The sequence below is a fragment of the Catharus ustulatus genome, chromosome Z (assembly GCF_009819885.2).
Source record: "Catharus ustulatus isolate bCatUst1 chromosome Z, bCatUst1.pri.v2, whole genome shotgun sequence".
Classification (NCBI taxonomy): domain Eukaryota; kingdom Metazoa; phylum Chordata; class Aves; order Passeriformes; family Turdidae; genus Catharus; species Catharus ustulatus.
In genome coordinates, this window is record NC_046262.2 from 1,892,340 (window position 1) to 1,909,034 (window position 16,695).

Genomic DNA, 16,695 nt, shown 5'->3' on the forward strand with positions numbered 1-16,695 from the left:
CAGTATTTGGAAGAATAAAAAAGGACAAAGGAATAATCTGAGGAAAAACAGAAATGCTGGCAACATGCAAAGTTTCTAAGCAATAAAAAACAGAATTGGGGAAGGAAAAGCCAGTTTCGGTGCATGAAAGTTTCCTGTCAATTTCAGCACAAAATCAAGTAAGATAATGCAGCAAAGGAATTAAAATTCGAATGTCTGATTCTGCCCAAGTTGTCTGTCAATTCATTAAGCTTTTGGTTACTCAGGGCAACTGGGTCTATGCGCATGAAGGCACCAGGAATTAAGGTAAGTTAACACAGTTAAATCATTTACTCATCAAAATTATACAGTGCAAATTAAGAACAGATATATAGGTCTTCTCATTGTGCTATGAATGTCTCAAGGGGGATGTCACTTCTAAGGGTTATGTCTAACTCCATTCCATCTGATGAAAACACTGTACCTTACACCATGAACACCAACCAGTTCGTGCAATGATGGGTCAGAAAGGCAGAACTTTGCTTTTACCCCATTATTTTGAATAATGGTTATTTCTTAAGTCTGCTTAGCCAAGGGGGTAGGACAGGCACAGCAGGCTTACATCAAGAGCTCTAAAGTTTTATATTTTGTCAATATTTTTTCACTGTGGAACTGATTCCTCTTTTTTTTTTTTTTTTTGGCTTTGTTTTGAAATCTTCCAGTCTGAAGTGACAGTGATTTGTGTAATGTTGGAAACATACTTCTGCATTTCAGAAGAGGTAGTGAACTGATTTGTATTTCAAGGTTTCAGAGGTTACTCATTTCATTACTGAAATAATGAATAATTTCATTATTGAAAAGATAAGAGTAACAGAAATATGCAATGCCTTTTAAATGTATTTTGCTGTTTCTCCCAGCCCTAGGTTGCAGCACCTTTTTTTTTTTTTAAGTTTGACAAGTTTTGTGAGTATTTAATTTATGCTGGTATGACTGAGTAAAGTTGCTGTTTATTTTGGAGATTTTTATCCCTTGTCCAATGGCTTTACTTAAATTTATGGTGCTAAAGCTCTTCTCTAGTCACTTTAATGCAATGCCTGTTTTGACGGTATGCCAGACATTACTTGTCTTGAAAATCAACTGACATGTTCCTCATGATGTGATGGGGAAAGCAGAATGTGGTTTTCTCTTTAACCCTCTTTGTGCTGCCAGAAGAACTGATACAGCATGAAGCTGTGTGCAAGATGGATGAGATGCAAGAAAAAGGGGTTTAATCCATATTTAACCCTCTGAGGGAGACACAGTCTCAGTCCTCCATGAGATTTTTCATGCTGGTACCAACAATAGGGGTGGTTTTTGCCAGTGCTTCCCCCACAGCAGGCAGTCCTGCAATGGCATGGACAGGCTGTTTCCATGTTTGGCCATGAAGTAATGCAGAGTGAAAGGGAATCTGCCCCTTTCACAGCTTCCAGCCTCAGTGCCATTCCCTCTTTCATAATCTTTTGCAGATTTATGCAAGGGGAAAGTTACTTCCATGTAAGTTTGGAGAGAAAATAATGTGTTCAGATGGCATTTAGAGAAAGCAGAGAAGCAATGCTGCAGCCAATGATGCAACAGGCTAGGCACCTAATGAAGTGCAGAATAGTTCTTCAACAGAATGAGCTAAGAAAACCAGGAACATTTAACAGTGGTTTTCCATGGATTTGTGGTTGTTTTGTATACACAGAAATAAATAGTATACCCTGACTTGGATGGGAACCACAAGGACCATAAGTCCAACCTCTGTCCCTGCACATTCACCCCAACAATCTCCCCCTGTGCATCCCTGGAGCAGTGTCCAAACTCTCCTGGAGCTCTGGCAGCCTTGGGGCTGTACCCATTCCCTGGGGAGCCTGCAAAGTGCCCAGCACCCTCTGGGGGAAGAACCTTTCCTGAAATCCAACCCAAACCTCCCTGGCACAGCTCCAGCTGTTCCCTGCATCCTGTCAGTGGTCACCAGAGAGAAATCAGTGCTTGACTCTTCAGCTCCCTTCATGAGGCAGCTGCAGGATGAGCATTCACCCAGTCATACACTGTTACTTGTCTTGAACATGCTGGCTGATCTTTTTGTATCACAACTCTGCTCAAAAATCTTCAATTTTTTCCAGTTTTGACATGTTGGTGATAATTAATTCAACTTTCAACACAAAAAATATCTGTTCTGCCTCCAAGACCTGTCTTCTGGCACTGCACTTTGCACTTGTCTCTACCTCCACACAGGGATATCTGCTAGTGTTGGGTCATTCAGAAATCCTAGTTGTCTTTGAAGTTACCTGAAATTCACGTTGTATTTCCTTTGGTCACTTTTGGCTTTGGGAAGTCAACATGTATCCTCTGTGGCACAGCATAGTCAGCTACTGGTTCATCATGTTTTTTATGTCTGAGGTTATTTCATATAATCACAGAATGGTTTGGGTTCGAAGGGACCTTGCAGATCATCTTGTTCCACAGGCAGGGACACCTTCCACTAGACCAAGTTGCTCAACCTCCTTTGTTCTTTTCAGCAGACAGATGACAGATACCATGGAGCTGTTGCTGTCTCTGCACATGAACATCCTCTGTGAAGATGTTGAACCCCTCACACACATTCAGAGACCTTAAGGGAGATGCTCATGTTCTCGCACTGCAGCCTCAAATCTGATTAGTACTGACAGGCATTTGTACCTAACTGCTAATGTCCAAAATGTGCTGAGCTACATGATTTGAAAAACATGTGGACCTGGAGGTAGTCCGGAGGAGGCCACGGAGATGCTGCAGGGCTGGAGCCCCTCTGCTCTGGAGCCAGGCTGGCACAGCTGGGGCTGCTCCCCTGCACAAGAGAAGGCTCCAGGGAGAGCTCACTGAGGGCTTCCAGTACCAAAGGGGATCTTATTAAAAAAGACAGAGAGCAACTTTTTACACAGCAGATAGTGAAAGGACAAGGGGAAATGGTTTTGAAGTACAAAAGAGAAAGATTTAGATTAGATTTTAGGAAGAAATCCTTCCCTTTGAGGGTGGGCAGGCCCTGACACAGGGTGCCCAGAGCAGCTGTGGCTGCCCCTGGATCCCTGGCAGTGTCCAAAGCCAGGCTGGACAGGGCTTGGAGCAGCCTGGGACAGTGGAAGGTGTCCCTGCCCATGGCAGGGGAGTAGAATGACATGAACTTCCAACCTTCCAAGCCAAACCACGCTAGGATTCTGTGATTAATTAATAGGACATAGCAATATCCAGCTTTGGTGTCAGGGATCAAGTTTTGCAATTTGTTTAACTAAATCAAGTATTATTTCACAGAATTATAAAATAGTTTGAATTTGGATGAAACCTTTAAATGTCATCCAGTCTAACTCCCCTGCCAAAGGCAGGGATATCTTCAATGAGAGCAGGTGTAAACTTTCTTTTTGGTCCCTAGTAGTTGTTTTGCCAGGGCCTGAGAGTGCTAATATCGATCAGTCATCTCTCAGAAGTTTACACTAGCCAGCAGAGAAAGACCGGAGCCCTTACTTGACGAGTTCCACAAGAACATTTATTTCATGTGAAGGGCAGACAGTCATATTTATAAGTTCGGGGGGATTCAAACCACAGCCAATAAAAGTTTATTCAAAGAACAGCACCCAATCTAAGTGAGAAGTTCTAAAGGTGAACTGACCAATTACACACACTAATTTCTAACCAATGATCTTCCAAAGTGTTAGAGTGTGACCAAATTCTTAAGGAATTTGGCTCAACCTTGGTATCTAGGATACCTTATCTATTATAGCAAGTTCCAGGGGCCAGGGGAAGATGGTTTTGGAGGAATTGTTATCATCCACAATCAGGTGTCTGAAAGCCCTGTAGAAACTGATCTTGAATGTTTCCAGAAGTGCAGCATCCACCAGCTCTCTGGCCAGCCTGTGCCAGTGTTTCATCACCCTCATAAAAAAAAAACTTCTTTCTAATAACCAATCTAAATCAGTGCTCTTCCTGAAGGTGCAGGTGTAAGGCTGGGAGCTCTTTTCTAGAGCCTTCTCCACAGCCACTCTGCTTCTCAGCTAACTTCTGGGCTCTGGGATTTGCAGCCCTGATGCTGCCTTCTTCCATTTGCTTTCTTCCTCTTGCTGCTTGCAGTTTCCTTTCCCAGAGAAAAGTTTGTGCAAATGTTGGATTTTTGTGTGTGTTACGGTTCCCCAGTGTAAGCTGGCCAACCTTTTGACTGATTTCAATCACACCTGAAAGAGCTTCTGGAAATACAAAGTCTGTCGAGCTTCACAGCAAACAGCGGCTGCATTAGAGAAGACACGTGTTGTTAAGTGCTCTGCCGGGGAGAAAGGCAGGGAGAGCTCAGCCCTTATCAGCACTGCTTGGCTTTCTTGGCAGTAGATAAGGAGAAGGCAGCTGGCCAGACAGAGCACACACATCCCTGAACCAGGCACAGCATGTGCTGCTCCAGACAGAAGGCCAGCACAAGTAGGTTGGGGACATAGAAGGGAGATTTGGATGTATCAGGAATCAGCCTTGGAGATAGGAGGAGAGGAAGCCATGAATCTGTTGCAGAGGAGAGGTGAAGGGAATGTCTGACGCAAATCCATATGAAAACTGAGCTTACTTAACTTACCCTTCACAGAAAAAAAACCCAACAAACTCTCTCTGAATGCACTGAAACCTCCATAAAGCAAGTGCTGGCTGAATAGTCTGTATATGTTTCCAGGCACAACATGACTGGAACACCTTATCTTTCAAAAACATGATGGCAATCTCTCAGATGCCCTGCTTTGTCTGCAGAGAGGATCTTCTCCATTTCACTTCGCTGTTAATTTCATTACCAGCTTGAATCTCTTTGGAACTGGGTGAAAATGGTACCAAAAAAAAAAAAAGCCCCATGTCTGCTTCCTGTCTGGGAAAATCCAGGCACAAAAGAGGCAAGAAGTGGACTTCTGTGTGTCCACATTCTGTAGAAGGGCTAAATATTGTGAGGTGTCTCACCTGTCTCCTGGGAATACCAGTCCTGTTGAAATGGGACCTGTGCCCAAGACACTGAATCATAACACTTACATCACTGGGAGCAGAAACCCTTTCAGACTAGAAGAGGAGCATGAGACAGCTGCTATGTTAGGGAGATGTGACCTCAGGTGTAAAGGAAGTGGATTGAAGTGGAGATATATGATATATACTAAAGTATCAAAAAAGCAACAGCAAAAAAACAGAGCATCTCCAACAGATTTACAGCAAATCTGAACTGACATTCTCACCCCCAAAAAAACCCCATTACACACCCACCTTGTGGCTTCACACTCATTGAATCATAGAATGATAAGGGGTTGGAAGTGACCTTAGAGTTCATCTAGTCCTGACTCCCAGTGCCATGAGTAGGGACACTTCCACTAGACCAGGTTGTCCCAAGCCCCATCCAACCTGGCTTTGAACACTTCCATGGTTGGTGCATCCATGACTTCCCTTGGCAACATGTTCTGGTATCTCACCACCCTCACAGCAAAGAACTTCTTTCTAATATCTAACGTAAAGATCCCCCTTTTCAATTTCTATCCATTGTCCTGTCACTGCAGTTCCTGACAGAGAGTCCCTGTCTGGCTTCAGCCCTTTTGGATACTGGAAGCTGCTGTGAGGTCTCCAAGCAAACTTCTCTTTTCCAGACTGCTGGGCATCACTGCCAGGGTCTCTGCAGACAGAACAGCCACGGGTTTCACAGACTGATGGGTCCCCAAACACGCACTGCCAGGCTCTGATTCCCTTGTGGTTACCTTTCACCAGTACCTCAACAGAAGTGGTTAAAGCTTTGCAGAGTATTGAAGGAAGAGCCTCCCGACACACGGGGGAATCGCAGCGCTGAGTTACTGATGCTGGGGAGGCTCCAGGGCTGCCTTGGTCCATGTCACACCTCGGGACCCCTGGCCTGGAACTGGGACATGGAGCTTTGGGCAGCTTGAATTCATTTAGAACCGCAAAATCGTTTGGGCTGGAGGAGGCCTCCAAGACCAGTGAGTGCGACCGTGACACCGGCACGGCCCAGGCCACCACTGTCCCGTCCCCAAGTGCCACAGCTTTTAAACCTCTTCAGGGATGGGTTTTCCACCATTGCTGGGTAGCTGGACAGCCCTTTCCATGAAGGAATTTTCCCAATATCCAATCTAAACCTCCCCAGCCCAGCCTGAGGCCGTTCCCTCTCCTCCTGTCCCTGTTCCCTGGGATAAGATCCCAAATCCCCCCGGCTGTCCCGTCCTGGCAGGGAGTTGTGCAGAGCCACAAGGTCCCCCCTGAGCCTCCTTTTCTCCAGGCTGAGCCCCTTTCCAGCTCCCTCAGCCCCTCCTGGGGCTCCAGCCCCTTCCCAGCTCCGTTCCCTGCCCTGGACACGCTCCAGCCCCTCGGTGTCTCTCTTGTCCTGAGGGTTCCAGAGCTGTCCCCGGCACTGGAGGTGTCCCAGCAGTGCCAGCACACGGGGGCGGTCGCTGTCTCCGTTATGGTGTCACACTGTTGCCGGTAGAAGCCAGGTGCCACTGCCCAGCCGTGCAGACCCCAGCTGGAGCCCAGCGGCAATTCCCGCCGGGAATCCACGCACTTTTTCTCGGCTTGCACCGCGCCCGCCGCGGAGGGATACGGAGCCGGGGCGCCGCACTGCGGCTGCGCCGCTGCAGCTCACTCAAACCTGCGATGGGCCGCGATCAACCTCCCGCGGCGGGTGCGCGGGCCGTGACTGACAGCCAATCCAACCAATGAGCGCTGCGATCTCGACCCGCCTCCCTTCGCCTCACGCCTGTTTCTTCCACTCCCCTTCCCTTGTCTTTTTTTTTATCGCTGCGGGCATCCCATTGGTGATTCCGACTGCCAATTAAACTCTTTGACCAATCGAAGTGCGACTCTTTAAAGAGAAGATAAACTCGGCCAATGGGCGGCTTCCCCGCCCAGCCGCGGGGGCGGGGCGGCTCGGGGGCAGGCCCTCAGAGGAGGTAACACTGAGGGAAGAGGCGGCGGCCGCACAGCACTCGGGGGGACGGAGGAGGATAAGGAAGGGGAGAGGAGGAAGAAGGGGAGGAAGGAGCGGTGGCTCTCGGCGGATCCTGGTGGCTCCCGGTAAGTGCTGGTGGCTGCTGGGTCCGGCGTCCCTGCCTGATGGGCAGGGTCGCCCCGCTGGCGCTGCGCGGGCCGTGAGGAACCGTCCGGGCCTGGTCCCGGCGGGGCCGGGGGCGCCTCCCTACGCCCTCGCCCTTTTTGTTGTGGTGGGACCCGGGCTGGGTTATGCTGCTCCCGCCGGCATTACCCCCGGGCGGTGGTGGGAGGGCCGCGCTGTGCCGCCCGTGTGTATGTGTGGGTGAGGGGAGGGGGGAAATAAAGAAGTTGTGCTGCTCCTTCTCTCCCCCGCTCCCTCCCTCCGTGCACGGTGTGTTTTCCTTGCAGGGGTCCGCAGAATATGGCAAGCTGGAAGGGGCCCGCGAGGATCATCGCGTCCAGCCCTTAGCGCTGCACAGGACACCCCCATGTGCCTCCTGGACGTGCAGTCAGGGTTAGGTGTGCGAAACTCCGTGGAGTTTTGGAGGAGAAAGTCAGGAGTGGTGTGGCGTGAGGAGTTTGGAGCCAGGAGTTTGTGTTTGGGATTGCAAGGCTTCGCCTCATCCTTTTGTCTGTCCCCTCTCCTTGTCTGGTGTAAAATACCCACAGCCCGCGTGAGACAGGACTTGAGATTACTGGTTTTATTGATGCCTTTAATGCTGCAGCAGTCTGTGTGCTGTGAGAGGGCAGGGGTCGGTGGGATACTGGGAGAAATTCCTCCCTGAGAGCATAGTGAGGCGCTGACACAGGTTGTCCAGGGAAGCTCCATCCCTTGGTGGTGTTTGTAAACAAATGCAACCTGGTAAGTGTCTCATCTGTCTCGATAAGTGCACGAGGGAAGCTGTGTCGTGATAAGGGCAAGTGGTTGTGGAGAGTTGTGGAGTTCCTGTTTGTAGGGGTTTTTTTTGTTTTTTTTTTTTTTGTAGAGAGTGGAGGGGAAGAGAAGTGCAATACAGCGTATTGGTCTTTTAGTCTTCACTCTGGGGAAATAAAAGAGTGGAAAAAAGTGTGTGAATGAGTGAAGAGCTCTTGTGATGATTGTGGAGAGCTGTTGAGCAGCTGGGACTCAGGCTGCAGGCTGAGCTTGTGTCTCTTTGGTTGTCCCTCACAGTTTCTGACTGAGAAAAACCCGACACGTGTTGTGCTCTTTTCAAATGCTAGTGAGCGGAATGGCATTAGAAAAAAGTTTGTTTACTGGGTTTATCAAAGCAGGGGTCTCTAAAAAACTGCAGCTTTTGTGTTATTGTGTGTGGAGCTCATGCTATCAGAGTCCATGGGTATAAACGAATCAGATTCCATTGGCAGTGAGAGGTTTATAATAACAGCTTGTTAGGAGACCGCAGGTAACAGCAGGTTTGTCTTTTCCCAAGTGTTCTGGCTTAGCCTGGAGAGCTGTACTTTCGAACTGATTCATGACATTATTTCTGTGGGGGCTGAACTCTAGTGAGGGACTGATTAGTTGTTGCTCTGTTCTCCAGGCTGGAAAAGAAACACCCTCTGGTTGAGGTGAGAGGCCAGCAGAGCGAGGTTGCTTGTTTAGATTTTCTCATGCTTTGTCGAGGTGTTGGTGCGTGAGTGGGTTTGTTTGTGTGCTCCTTCTGAGGCGCAGCTTTCAAACTTCTAAGGTTTACAAGCTCCGGTGAATTCAAGGGGGATGAGGGTGTGAGTAAAGGAGGTGTTTGTGAAGTCCCTTCCCCCCTTTACTTAGCACTATCGTGATGAAAGATAACATTAGTTACAAATGCCTTTACAAAGTGAAAGGGGAGGGTCTTGTTTAAGGTGGTTTCCACTTAAAGATGAGTCTGAGCTTATGTTGAACAGCATATTGGGGTGTTGAAAAGGGTAACCTGGCAGCTGATTGTTACTCTGCAGCTGTGTGGGTCAGACGCACTGACAGTCCCCAAAAGGAGTGTAAGTGTTTGAAGATCCAGTTTTCTTTATTGGGGAGGCTGGATATGCATGGAAGAGCCTTGGAGAAGAATTCATCAGCTTTCCCAAGGTTCTGCTTAACAGTAAAAAACAGGACAATTGAAAAAACGAGGTTAAAGAATTTGTCTCTGAACTGTTTTCTTGTTTCCTTCCACCCAGTAGCTAGATTCACCAACAAAATCAAATACACTGGAATTGCACAGCAAATCTCCAAAGGAAAGGCTCTCTGGGTTCTCCTCCATCTTCCTGTTCCACTTGATCTTTCAGAAGTCTTGAGCACCAGTTGATATAATTGAGTTTATTGGAGCTCAAAAAACCCTCCCTGCTACTGAGGGCAACTTTAAAAAACCTTGTTTCCATCTCTCTAATCCCTTTCCCACAAAAGTACTGGGAGAACAGGCTTTGTAGTATTTTCTGGGTAACAATGAATCTGAGCTCTGCTTGAGACTGAAGCAAATTCCTAAGTTTTGTTTGTATAAAGAACAGTACTCAAAGTTTTAATTATTATAAAAAGTATTCCAGAGTTTTCAAATGTATTCAGTGCTGCCTTAATGGTTGTGCATGTAAATGCCCTGTAATTGAAAGCATCCATTTATGGGCCTGACTTGCTAAGTGAGCTGTAAATTCTGCTTTTCAGATTGGATTTAATGACTTTTATCATAAAGCCATAAACTGGTTGTGAACTGTGCCGAGAGGCAAACAATACCTAAGCTTACTTTGCCAAAATATTTGTAATTGTTGATTTGTTAAACTGAATTGCTGCAGGTCATGCGATGGGATTAGGTTTTTGTAATAGAATGGAGAGTACAGGCAGCCCTGTGCTCAATACTCTCTGGGCTAGAAGAAATTGGCTACTGCAGAAAACCTTCCTAAACATTCCTCCCCACTTCCAGTAACAGAAACTCCACTGCAAACAGCAGGCTTTCATTCCAGATGACTTTTGGCTATGGTTATGTGTTTGACAGACACAGTGTGAAGTAAGACCAAGCAGAGACTGCAAGAGGGGAGTCAGTTTAGTGTGGAGCTCAAGCTTGGTTTAAAACCCTGGAGCAGTAAGAGATAAACATCAGATACATAATATAATGGAACCCTGCTTATCAAGAGGGTGGGGGGCTGGCTTGTCTAAGGAACACTAGGCCTCTATTGAAAGTGAACTCGCATTAACTAATTGTTAAATGCAATTGTTTGGGCTTTAACAAAGTGGAGGAGCTGCTAAGCTATAAGCTGAAACAGGTACCTAGGTAACTGATAGCAGCTCTGTGAATGTTCTTGTCAAATTTAGCCCTGGAGTATTTGTTTGCTAAAATATGGAAATGACACTTGCCTGTTGCACATGGAAAATTTTAGTCAAAATTAATGAGGTGAGAAGGGTTTAAACTGCTGTGTTTTGGAGTGCTTAGTCACTGCTTTTCTGGGGCTGTTAATGTCCTTTGAGTTTTAAGAAGCAGTACTCTGATGTTGTTCATAATAGTAAATAAGTGGAAAAATTTTGCACCTTTGTAGAGACAGGTGGATTGGCGAGGGGTAGTTGTGGTAGTTTTCCTCTTCTGCAATTTTAGAAGAGTTGCTAAAATACATTGGGCTCTCCAGTAATTTAATCAAAGGTCAGTAAAGTTAGCGTTTCTTCCTTCTTGTTTCTCCTGTTGCAGGCAATTTTAGTATGCCATGAGTGCATGTGTTAGATGGAGTGCTAATTTTTAAATTGCAGTACACCTTTTCATTACTGCATTAGCTACAATTTGAGGTAGCTCTTAGTAATTGAAGAAAAATCCAGCTTCCCGAGCTTTAAGATCATGCTCATGCTTATTTAGCTCTATATATGAGAAATCCAAGTTTTCTCCTTTGATTCATAAACAAACATCATGGAGTGAGCGAGATACAGTCATGATAGGTGAGTAACTATGTTTTCATTGAGTACCGTTATGCAGAGTCTCAACATGCATTGCAATACTAGAGCACGGTAAGCTTAAAAAAGGATGTATAAATTCAGTCTCTGTATAGGCATGTTTCAATTTCTCACTCTAAAGATGGCCCAGAGGAAATCCCTTTGCTCCTCCTGCTCTCCAAGGTCACAAGCATCATGCCTTGAAATTCATCAGCCTGTGTCAAAACAGAGCCAGGACCTCACTCTTGCTGTTTGGAGCTCTGGTCTCTGAGCTGGGCAGAGCTCCTTGGGATGGGAGTTCTCCAGAGCCACCCCCACCACCGGGCTGACTGACTGAAAACCTAAACTGAGGGCATTGCCAGTGGGGCTGAACTCCCCTTCCAAAGGAGAAACCAAAACAAACCCCAACACCCAACCCCAGGAAGGGAATATTGCCCTACTCTGACCTGAGCATGAGGAGGTAGGAATGAACACTGTATCACATTTTTTTGGTGATGGTTCTTCAGAAAGGTGTGACCAAACCAGGTGTCTGTGGGGTATGGAAGAGTTAGCCCTTCTGGAGTCTTGAAAGGCAGTTTTTGGGGGAGTGGTGGGTACAATAGACTCCCCTTGTCCTTTCCACTGAGTGATTTAGGCTAGAGTGTATTCTGTCTGAAGTGGGAAAGACTGACTGTGATTTTAGTTTTAAGTTCATACTGAATTCAGGTACATGTTGTGCACTGGGTGAAATTGATAAAGAATCTTGCCCAGATTCCAGGATTAATGAAAAAAACATTGCCTTTAAAAAAATCTCAGAAATGGGACTAAAATAGGGAGGAAATGAGTTTATAGACTTTCTCTCAAATACCACAAATTATTTTCCTCGATCTTCTTTCCTTGGGAGCTTAACTTCTGTCCTCTTTATTCCAGAAGACCTCTTATAAATGAAATTCTTCTAAGCCAGAATACTTCTAGTAAAACCAGGAGAGATCAGATTTCTTTATTTGAAGTTTAAGATGAATAAGCAGACTGATATGAAATATGTTGCATAAGGTTTTAGAATAAATTAGCCAGGAATCACTTGGTATTTTTGGTAGCACCAGTGTGTTTATAGTATGTTCCAGACACTCAGGAAAGGAAAATTTTCCTTGAAGATTTTAGTCTGCTAGCGTGCTGCCCTTAAGGTTTTCTTCATCTTTTATGCTTAGTTATTGCTGGGATCATGGGCTTAATATTTAATACTTGTTCCAGAGAACCACAGTAGAATGGAATAATAGCAGACATGACTCAAACTTTGACTTCAGAAGTTGCCAACTATGACACTGTTTGACCAACTATAGAAACATGTGTGCATCAGGGAGCAGAGATATGCTGCGGGGGCAGAGATGAAACAAATACCACAAAGTTAGGCAATTTGTAGTTTTTCCAGTCTTAATCTGTTGGGAGTTAACAGCACACGCTCTCTGTGTTCCATCAATCTAAAGGAGCTTTTGTACCTTTCTGGGTAACAGTGAATACTCCCTGAGTACCCACAGCTGCAGTTTGAAGGCACAGTCCAGAGATGGACTTGGGATGGAAAGGGATGAAATGGAAGTTTTCTGCTGTGAAACACACTGCTGACTTGGTACTACAAGTTGAGCTTGGAAAGGGATCTTGAAAATCTTCCTGCAGTTACTCACAGAGTCCCCAAATCTTGGTGTGCTATAGTGGATATTGGAAGTTGTACACAGGAAGGAAAAAAATCAGATTGGGCCTCAGCAGAAGAGAGCAAAGAGCACATGGTGCAAAGAGTGAGTGATGGTGAAGCACTAAAAGCAAAGGCTGTGAGTAGTGAATTTTTTTGAGAAGGTTGACTGTAAACTACAAGGGTATCACAAAAAACGCCTTAAAGTAAGAGGGGATGTTACGTATTCAGATTGTATTTAATCTGAGGCTGTTTTAGCAATGTGGGAATGTTTCTTGCACCATTGCTAAAGATTGTGTTCTGTGAGCATTTGGGGGAAGGGCACGTTTTGTTTTTATTTTTTAGTGGATGAAGAATGTGTACCAAACAAAGAAATATCCAGGGAACTGTTCTTAGTAAGAGGCGAGGGTCAGCAGTGGCAGTGTGTGCAATTGCTGTTCTTTAGAAGATCAGAGCTTCTTCTGTTACTGTATCCATCTGAAGGTAGACGTTGTAACTGATGAGTAGAAGTGGGATTTGCTGGTCAAAAATGTGTTTAACAGTGACTCCTGAACCCATTGGTATAAACGAAGTGTTTCTGATACTATTTGGGTGGGTACAGTTAGAACCCAACCAGGTCTAGGGCTCCTTATTTTTATTTGAGCTCTTGACAGATGTTTTGCAGCAGACAATTGCACCCTGCCGTCTATCTCCAGTTCCTCAGGAGGTGTAAATTTCTGCCTCTGTTCTTTTTATTTAAATTATAATGCCAGGAGCTTTAGGATAAAATGACCAAAGGGCTAAGTGCAAAGATAACCTTAGTCTGATAAAATTTTTTTTTTTTTCTGTGGTCCTTAGAGTAGTCCTTAGGCAGTGTCTTAAGTACTTGTAATTTAATTGAAGAAGAAGCTTTCAGGCTTGGCATCTCTCCAGGGGAACATCCCAAACTGTGTGAGCTGTGTTCAGATAGTTTCTTTGTAACGAGAACCCTCTCATTTGAGGGAAGGTGATTCAAGTGTAGAGAGTCCTCAAGCTTGCGGACCTGGTGGATACAAATAGTTCTTCAGCAAAGTTTGCGGAACAAGAGTGACTTTTGAAACTAGGAGGGGAATAAATTACATTACTCGAAGTAGTTCTTTTAACAGTGGACAGTTAAATACTAGTGCAGTCTGCCACAAGAGGTTGTGAAGGCATGTTCAGAAGGTGGTTAGATGGATTTGTGGACAGCAAATCCATAAATTGCTTCTGATGGGAGAAAGTAGCAATGTAGCCTTTAATTTTGTGTTTTAAGTTTAAGTTGTTGGAAGGATTATGAGTAGAGTGGACTGCAGCAAACATCCAGGTTCACATGCTTTCCTTGAGTCTTTTTGCTACCTTAGGAACCTTTGGAGCACTAGGCTAGATGCACCATTGCTGCTTTTTTGTTGCAAAATCTCCATTTATACAAACTGCTCTCGATTCAGCCCACTCATGCCTTGCAGTTCACACTGTCTTCTCCAGGCTTGGAGCACAGTGCCTTTTTTTCATAAATTAAGCTGGCTGAAATACTCCCATGTGAGTACTCATCACAATCAGCTGAAGTATTAAACTGAATGAAGTCCTGTCCTACTTGTGTCACATTCTCTCTGCTCACCCTTTGAAAGATACAGGGCCACTACTGAAATAACTTACTGAAATTCTTATTGATAACTCCTGGCAAATCCCTGACATGGCAAAACAATAGCTAGAAGGAAGATGTTAGTTTAAGCCTCCCAGACTCCTAGGCTGCAGCTGTGATGCATGTTGTGTTTTTGTTAAATAGCTGCTAAGCTGCAAAAAACATTGTTAGAAAGGGCTCTTTAAATGTGTCTTTTGGTATTTTGGGGTTTTTTACGGGTTTTTTTCATGGAGGAGACAGATCAATTTGTGCTTTCTGACATGTTCTAAAGAAGCTGGATGAGCACACATCTGTCAGGCAACTGTATAAAACTAAGTATAGTATCTGGAAATTTCTGATTAGTTAGGTCTGAGCCTACAGTCTTCTGGAAATATGAAAAGAGAATTTTAAAAAATTTATTTTCCTCTTGAGTGTGTCAAAATAATATGAGAGTTCAAATATGGAGAAAAATTGAAATGTATGAATTTCTAAGTTCTTCTGTGTTCCAAGACTTAAGTTACTCAATGTGCATTTGAAGCAGAAAGGCAAATCTTTGTTAAAAAAAACCAACACACCACCACACAATACAGAAAATTTTATTTTAATCTTAGGGGAGAGAATACTGCAAAATTGAGCACCTCATCACAAAGAGTATTAAAAAGCTGAAAATTTGGATAAAAGCGTTGAGAATGTTTGGAGGGCCTGGAAGAACAGGCTCTGAAAGAGGCTATTTACCACCTTGGTGGTAAATGAGACCTTTCTGGAGTCTGTGTTTTATAAGGCTGACAGTCAAAGGAGTATTCTGTGGCACTGAAAGGTGTCAAATTTGAAGCTAAAGAACAGAAAATACTCAGATAAGGATAAGAATTGGTGTGTGGCTCAGCAGTGATAGTGGTACTTGATTGCTTACATCTGTTGGCACTGAATTTAATGTTCAGATGTTATGCTATCAATTGCTGCTCTTTGAAACAGGGTCTTAAAAGCCAAAGAGGTTGTCTCCTTTAGTTCAGTCTTCCTGAATTTCTTGTGTGCCTCTGAAGCACCCAACCCTGGCCTTGCTCAAAGGCTGAATTATTTTTATAAAGCTCCCAGTGACTGTTGCTCCTGGTTTTAGAAACCAAGTATGTTTCTTCAGCCAGTGGAGGCCGAGCAAGCCTGTCTGTTTAATCTCTGGAGCTGCTTAGTGTACTCATTAGGGGTCTAATGTGTCTCACTGCCAGGCCCTCAGTTGGTTCAGAGCACGTCAGGCTGCTTCATTTGGCTTTGTCACCAGAATAAACGATTCAAATTAAAGCACATTTCCAGCTATGCAGTCAACACTAGCACTGCAGTTGAAATCTGGGGCTAGAGTTCTCTTTGCACACTCCTGTAATTCATCTGACATCACTTGTGGTACATCAGTACCATGTGTGAGCAGCTTGTTGGCTTGAAAGAGAACTAACTTGGCAAAAATTGAGAAGGTTGATGGGTATTTACTCTTACCTGGCTGAATTTTTGTGGAAGAGCATTAGCGCTGTGCTGAGTGCTGAGCTGGTGGTGCCACAGGAGAGAAGGGAAGGAGAACTGGGCTTTCTGTGTCAAGAAGCTGTTGTGTTGGCTTGACTCCTTATGATACTGCACCCTGAGTGTCCGAGTCAGGGTTTCATTTTAAAATTTTGTCTATTCAGCTTATTTTTCTTGTTTGCTGTAGCCAGGCCTCCAGTTCAGTGCTCAGCAAAGCCTGCAGTTGGAGTAATTGGGCACGATTCAGTAATAATTTAATATTATTGGAAGAAGGAAATTTCTTTATAGCCTTGTGTGAAAATGAATGCTTTAACTTTTTACCAAGACCTCTACTGACAAAAAATGCACAACGGTTTAAAACTGAGAGAGGATTGATCTGGATTGGGTTTAAGGGAGAAATTCTTGCCTCTGAAGGTGGTTAGGGTTAGATCCTGGCACAGGTTACCCAGAAAAGCTCTGGCTGCCCCATCCCTGGAAATTTTTCAGGCCAGCTTGGATGGGGCTTGGAGCAATCTGGGATAGTGAAAGGTGTCCCTGACTATGGCAGAAGGTGCAACAAGATGATTTTTAACAGTCTCTTCCCACAGTGGTTCTGTGATTTAGGATGGAGTCTCTTCAATGACTTGGATAAAATTATCAGTGTTGATCTTGATCCCTGTTAATTAGAACCTCTGTCTCCTTGACCACAGAAAAGTGCATTGGTTGCTTCAGTCATATTTTTGGGTGCTCTGAGAAGCTGCTTTATGGAAATGTAATTTATTTGAAGCTGAAATGTCATGCCTACTGAATGTTCTGTTTTGTGTAAGTTGCAAAGTTATGACTTAAATTACCTGTAGAATATAATCTAGTGTTTGTTGACTTGGCCCTCACTGAGACTGCACAAATGTGACAAGGCATAAATTAGCCATGAATGCTGCAGCCTGAAGTACCTCAAATCATGCTGTTGTGCAGGTGGGAGACTTGAGTAAGATGAAGTTGGTATATTTTGGATAGATGTGGGGAGTGTGTCTGTACAGGTTGGAGAGGCACGTAAGCTGCCTTCAAAGCTCAAATCAAGTAGCCTGAAGGTAGTGTTAGCTTTTAGCTAAG

General features: G+C 44.7%; 1 protein-coding gene across 3 annotated transcripts in view; it reads left to right on the forward strand.

The window, feature by feature from the left end:
• Positions 1-6,899: 6,899 nt before the first annotated feature.
• Positions 6,900-16,695, forward strand: part of SMAD2 (SMAD family member 2) — a 47,819-nt gene continuing 38,023 nt past the window's right edge. For 2 of the 3 annotated variants that reach the window (XM_033085842.1, XM_033085844.1), the window contains exon 1: positions 6,900-7,035. The gene's annotated coding sequence lies outside the window, so the exon portion shown is untranslated. Of the gene's footprint in view, positions 7,036-7,376; positions 7,471-16,695 lie in introns of those variants that run through there. The other variant, XM_033085843.1, reaches the window with a different exon arrangement.